Here is a 7,201-nt window from a genome sequence, read left to right as displayed (position 1 = left end):
TCTGACGGAGGAACTGCACAAAACATCTCTTTGAGTAAACTTAGAAACAGGACTTCCTGTGGGCTAATTGGCCGTGGGCCCCACCCTACCACCAACAAATGAAAAAGGGACACCCACCTGAGTGGACCAATTGGAAACAGGTGCTTCTCTGGGCAAACCAATAAGAAAAAGCACCTTTCTTCTCAACTGACACAAAAATGTGTAAGCTTCTCCCCTCCCCCGCCCCATGTAGAATTAAGGATGGATTTCTTGTCCATCTAGGTGTCCTTATAGGCAGGTGCTATCGTGCACATCTGTAATGTGCATTCTTGCCTGGTAGGGTGCCCCAGAGATGGTAGACAAGGCCTGCGCCTTGTGCAGAGTAGAACAAAGATTATCAGCGAAGAACAGACTGTGAAACTGCTGCAGATTCATGAAAAGTCCTGCAGTGGGCCTGAGAAAATGAGATTCTGAAGAGTTGTGGGGTAGGGTTCTTAGATTTAGCAAATAAAAATACTGGACACCCAGTTAAACTTGAATACCAGATTAACGAACAGTAATTTTTTAGTACAGAATCGATGAGTGGTACAAATGATTAATGCTCTGGGCTGCTAACAAGAAAAATTGGAGGTTGGCATTTACCTAGAAGCACATCAGAAGAAAGGCCTGGCAATCTGCTTCTGAAAAGTCAGCAACTAGAAACTTTATGGAGCACAGTTCTCTGACACATATGGAGTTGCCATGAGCTGGAATCTGTTGTACAGCAACTGGTGGTAAATGTTTTTAGTAAGTATGTGCCATGCAATATTTGGGATGTATTTTTACTAAAATGTTATTTATTGTTAATCTGAAATTCAAGTTTTACTGGGTGTACTCTATTTTATCTGGCAATCCTACAGTGAGGAAGAGGTGTCAGAAGGTTCCATGGTGTATGGTGGCCTTGACACACAGTAGGTTTTGATAAGTAGGATACAGCCCTGCTTTTGACACAGCAAAAGCAGTGATCCAAAGCCAATTTTTTTTCTTACTTTTTCTTTTTGTTTTTAATTGTAATTTGGGTGAAAGTTTACAGGGCAAACTCACTTTCCATACAGCAGTTCACATATACTTTGTCTCATGACATTGACTACAATTTATTCCAATGCAACAGCTCCCCTCCCACTTCCTCCCAATAGTTACCTCTTCCCTATGTCCATCTCTCCATAAGCTCCTGCCCCCTGAGCTGTCTTTCTGTACATAAGTAGTCCTTCTTTCTCCCATGATTATTCTCTCTAAGGAGTGTATCTACCTCAGGTGAGTGTTCAACTCATATGCCTATCTTTTGTTTGGCTGGAAGCCACAGGTATGGGTTCAATTCCAGACCTGAAGAGCAGCTAGGGGCCATATTCTCAGTGGTTCCACCAGGCTCTATCAGACCAGCAAACTTTGTCCACCCCTTTTTTTCCCAAGTGATTTTGAGTTTTGTTCCACATTGTTCTCCCTCTCTATTCAGGATCTACTACATAGAACCTCCTCCAAGTGGTTGACAGTGGTAGCTAGGAACCATCTAGTTTTTCTGGTCTCATAGTCATATAAGCTGAGGATTTAGATGCAAAAGTCTTAAACAAAATCCTAGCCAATAGACTCCAACAACATATTGAAAAATTAATTATTATGACCAAGTAGGGTTCATTTCAGGTATGCAGGGATGGTTCAATATTAGAAAAACAATCAACGTCATCCACCACATAAATAAAACAAAGGAAAAGAACCACATGATCATATCAATCCATGCAGAAAGGCATTTCATAAAATCCAAAACCCATTCCTGATCAAAACTCTCAGCAAAATAGGAATAGAAGGGACATTCCTCAACATAATAAAGGGCATCTATGCAAAACCATCAGCCAACATTATTCTCAATGGAGAGAGATTGAAACAATTTCCCTTATGAACAGGAACCAGACAAGGATGCCCTCTATCACCACTTCTTTTCAACATTGTATTGGAAGTCCTAGCCAGGGCAATAAGGCAAGAAAGGAAAATAAAAGGCATCCAAATTGGTAAGGAAGAAGTCAAACTATCCCTATTTGCTGACGATATGATCCTATACCTAGAAAACCCAAGAGACTCAGTAAAAAAATCTACTGGAACTAATTGAGAGATTTAGCACAGTGGCAGGATACAAGATCAACATCCAAAAATCAGTTGGATTCCTTTACACCAGCAAAGAGATTGCTGAAATGGAAATGAGGAAATCAATATCATTTACAATAGCTACCAAAGAAGTAAAATACTTGGGAATAAATCTTACAGGGACACAAAAGACCTGTACAAAGAAAACTATAAAAGACTACTTCAAGAGCCATGCTCATGGATAGGAAGATTGAACATTGTGAAAATGTCAATTCTACCCAAAGCAATCTATACATTCAATGCAATCCCAATCCAGATCCTATCAACATTCTTTAAGAATATGGAAAAACCAATCACTAACTATATATGGAAAAGAAAGAGACCTCAGATAAGCAAAGCATTATTGAAGAAGAATAACAAAATAGGAGGTCTCACACTTCCAGATCTTAAAATCAACTGTACAGCCACAGGAGTCAAAATGCCTGGTATTGGTACATGACAGACACATAGACCAATGGAATAAAATTGAGAAACCAGAAATAGATCCATCGACCTATAGTCCGCTGATCTTTGACAAAGGGCCAAAATCCATTAAATGGGCAAGAGATTGTCTGTTTAACAAATGGTGCTGGCAAGCTGCCATCTAGATGCAATGATGGGTCTCTCCTTGTCCAGAGCAAAGAAGAATGAATAAAACCAAAATTCATGGAAACCATTAGTCCTAGTGACTGGTACACCATCCGATCTGCAGCCTATATGACTATGAGACCAGAAGAACTAGACTTTATGGAGCACAGTTCTCTGACACATATGGAGTTGCCATGAGCTGGAATCTGTTGTACAGCAACTGGTGGTAAATGTTTTTAGTAAGTATGTGCCATGCAATATTTGGGATGTATTTTTACTAAAATGTTATTTATTGTTAATCTGAAATTCAAGTTTTACTGGGCGTACTCTATTTTATCTGGCAATCCTACAGTGAGGAAGAGGTGTCAGAAGGTTCCATGGTGTATGGTGGCCTTGACACACAGTAGGTTTTGATAAGTAGGATACAGCCCTGCTTTGGAGAAGGGAGTGCTGAGGAGCACCAGTTGGTGACTATGAGACCAGAAGAACTAGATGATGCCCGGATACCACTGTCATCCACTTTGAAGGGTTGTAGGAAATCCTTGATAGAAGGGGGGAACAATGTGTAATAAAATTTAAAATCATTTGTAGAGAAAAAAAAAAGAGAGAGAAGGTGAGGACCAGGTTTGCTGGTCCAGTAGAGCCTGGTGGAACCGCTGCGACTATGGCCCTTAGCTGCCCTTCAGGTCTAGAATTGAACCCACACTTGTGGTTTCCAGCCAAACAAAAGACAGGCATATGAGTTGAATATTTTCCTGAGGTAGATAAACTCCTTGGAGAGAACAATCATGGGAGAAAGAAGGCCTGCTTATGCACAGGGAGACAGCTCAGGGGGCAGGAGTAAATGGAGGGATGGACACAGGGAAGAGGTAACTATGGGGAGGAAGTGGGAGGGGAGCTGTTGCATTGTGGTAAATTGTGGTCAATGTCATGAGACAAAGTATATGTGAACTGCTGTATGAAAAGTGAATTTACTTTGTAAATCTTCACCCAAATCCTAATTAAAAAAAAAAAAGAAGAATAACCCAAAATGCACAAGCACCAGAAGAGAAACTAGATGAAGGGGACCTTCTAAAAATTAAATTTTTATATGCTTCCAAAGTCTTTTCCAAAAGAGTCAAAAGAGAATGTACAGATTGGGAAAAAATATTCAGCAGTTACATATCTGACAAGGGAGTTATCTCTAGAATTTATAGAAAACTCCAACAGCTCAACAACAAAAAGACAAATAATCCAATTTAAAAATGGGCAGAAGACATGAATAGATACTTCACCAAAGAAGATATTCAGGCGGCCAACAAACATATGAAGAAATGCTCAAGATCACCAGCCATTAGAGAGATGTAAATCAAAACAACAATGAGATACCATCTTGTCCCAGCACTACTAGCAAAGTTTAGCAAGACAGAAAATAACAAATGCTGGTGAGGATGTGGAGACTGCTAGTGGGACTGTCAAATGATACAACCACTGTGGAAAGCAGCATGGCAATTCCTTAAAAAGTTGGAATTAGAAATACCATTTGACCCAGCCATTCCATTACTAGGTATATTTCCTAAGGAAGGGAGACCCAGGACAAGAACAGATATATGCACACCCATATTCATCACAGCACTATTTACAGTAGCAGAAAGATGGAAACAACCTGTGTGCCCATCAACAGAAGAATGGATAAGCAAACTATGGTGCGTACAAACAATGGAATACTATGCAACCCTAACAGAATCCGCAAAACACCGCATAATGTGGATGAACTTGGATGACATTATGCTGAACGAAATAAATCAATCATAGAAGGACAAATATTGTATTAGTCCGTTATTGTAAAAAGTTAAGGAAAGTTGTATATATGGAAGGAAACTTTCTTCATTGGTTACCAGGGATGGGAGGGGAGGAGAGAGAACACTGCTAGATAGGTAGAGACAAGTATTGATTTGAATGAACAGAAGGGCAATATACCAAATGTGAGTGATCAACATAGTAGCATTGAGAAAGAGGAAGACATAGAGAGGTGCATGGGAGGTACAGACAACAAAGATGAACGCTTTTGCACATACAGTACTGCATTGCCAGTGAAGGTAAACATGGGTATACAGGTGGATAGATGGGTGGACAGGCTGAATGATCATGTATATGTATGCAGGGGGGATTGTGCCCAAGACCATGTCCAGGGTTGGCAGACAATGTTTCTACAAGTGTATTTAAGAATCCCCAGGTATATAATAGAGCTGACAAGGGAGAAGGTTGTAGTCACTTCTTTGCCACAGCCAGCTACCTGGAGGGAGCGAGCAGTTGGACATGTGGGCTCAGGACTATAGTCTCAGGGGACATCAAGCTCAAGTGGCATAACACATTACACAGAACACTGTTTCACATCCTACTTTGGTGAGTAGCAACTGGAATCTTAAAAGCTTGCAAGCAGACATCTAGATGCAACCATGGGTCTCTCCTTGTCCAGAAAAAAGAAGAATGAAGAAAACCAAAGATGTATTGAAACAATTAGTCCAAGTGACTGGTACACCATGTGATCCTCAGCCTTTACAACTATGAGACCAGAAGAACTAGATGGTGCCCGGCTACCACTGTCAACCACTCAGAGGGCGATCTATGTAGGAAATCTTAGATAGAGTAAGAGAACAATGTGGAACAAAACTCAAAATCATTTAAAAAACAAAAAAGGGGGGGGGCAGGTTTGCTAGTCTGATGGAGCCTGATGGAACCATTGAGACTATGGCCCCTAGCTGCCGTTCAGGTCTGCAGTTGAACCCACTCCTGTGGCTTCCACCCAAATAAAAGACAGGCATATGAATTGAACATTTACAATAGGTAGAAACACTCCTTGGAGAGACCAATCATGGGAGAATAGAAGGGCTATGTATGCACAGGGAGACAGCTCAGGAGGCAGGAGTGCATGGAGGGATGGACACAGGAAAGAGGTAACTATGGGAAGGAAGTGGGAAGGGAGCTGTTGCACTGTGGGAAATTGCAGTCAATGTCATGAGACAAAGTGTATGTGAGCTGCTGTATGGAAAGTGAATTTTCTCTGTAAACTTTCACCCAAATCACAATTAAAAAAGAAAAAAATAAAAGATACAGCCCTGCTTTGGAGAAGGGAGTGCTGAGGAGCACCAGTTGGTAAGGACACTGGGCCAAGCTGGAGTCAAATTCAGTTATGCCAACTCTTTTTCCAGGCAGAATCTCCCCATCCCTTCCTCCAGCACACCCAGGGTTCTCCATTTCAAATGAGACAAGAAAGATTTGTCCACACAGAGAGCCGACCCTACATTTCTCTGCATCCCAGGTTAGCCCTAATCTCCAGCATCTTGCACACTGTCACCAATGCTGCATTTGAAAGTCCTCTACTTTTGTGTCATTGGTTGGCTCTTTTTGCCCATTCTCACCTCCTGCCACCCTGCCTCTATTTGTGGTCACCTGGAAGTGCCATCCACCTTAGAAGGGCCTGTACGAATTTATGCAAAACAGACTTTTCTTCACCCATAATCATACCCATCCCAGGCTTAAACCATGATTTTGCACAAGCAGTGTCTATTTCCCAGGGAAGATAACACATTCCCATGCTTAGAACCTGGGTACGCAGGAGGCCTTGGTTCCCTTCCACCTCTGAAGCTTACTCACAAGTCCAGAGCACCAACTTCTGTGAGTTTCTTCAAGAATCCAGAGGCCTACTCAGCTCCACAACTGTCTTGTGATATGTTTTTATTTTCCAGGACACATCCTGAGCCAAATCATTTTGGATGGGGTGGGGAAGAAGGGCAAATTGCCATGTGCATGCTGGGGAGTGGGGTGGAGGGAAGATGAAAGGAGGAAAGGAAGATGAGAAAGGCAGAGTGGTTTTTATTGGAAAGAGACTCAGTCTTCAGCCCGAGTATCAGAAGAATGAGAGGAGGAAGTGGCATTGGAGCAGGGATTCTCCAAACATAGCCCAAAGATCACCCACATGCAAAACAACCCTGTGATGACGAGTTTCTCAGTGATTCCATACCATTATTCCTTCTGCTGGTGAGTGTAGGGGTACTGTGTGAATGGGGAGTTGAAAAAAATAATAAAGATTAACACTTTTGAACAATCAACACACACAATGTATGTGCTCTGGGAGCTCTGGTGTTGTAGTGCCTAAGGTATTTGACTGCTAACCAGAAGGCTGGTGGTTCAAACCCACCAGCCATTCCTCAGAAGGAAGACTGGGCAATCTACTTCTGTAGAGATATTGCCTCAGAAACCCAAGGAGGGGTTGCTATGAGTTGAATGGATTCCATGGCAGTGAGTCTGGTTTTTTTGATGTATGTGCTCTGTGCTTTATTTAATCCTTTCAAGACCAAATTATTTTCTACTTTGAATTTTCTGTTGAAACTATGTGTTTTCGGAGTTCCGGCAAGATGGCGGACTAGGCAGAAGGATTGCAAAGACCCTCTTCAACAAAGAAAAGGGAAACCAATTAACACAGACACAGAAGATAATC

Source organism: Orycteropus afer, unplaced genomic scaffold (genome assembly GCF_000298275.1).
Source record: "Orycteropus afer afer isolate SDZICR_OR568_19922 unplaced genomic scaffold, OryAfe1.0 scaffold00196, whole genome shotgun sequence".
Classification (NCBI taxonomy): Eukaryota; Metazoa; Chordata; class Mammalia; order Tubulidentata; family Orycteropodidae; genus Orycteropus; species Orycteropus afer.
This window is presented reverse-complemented; position numbering follows the sequence as displayed.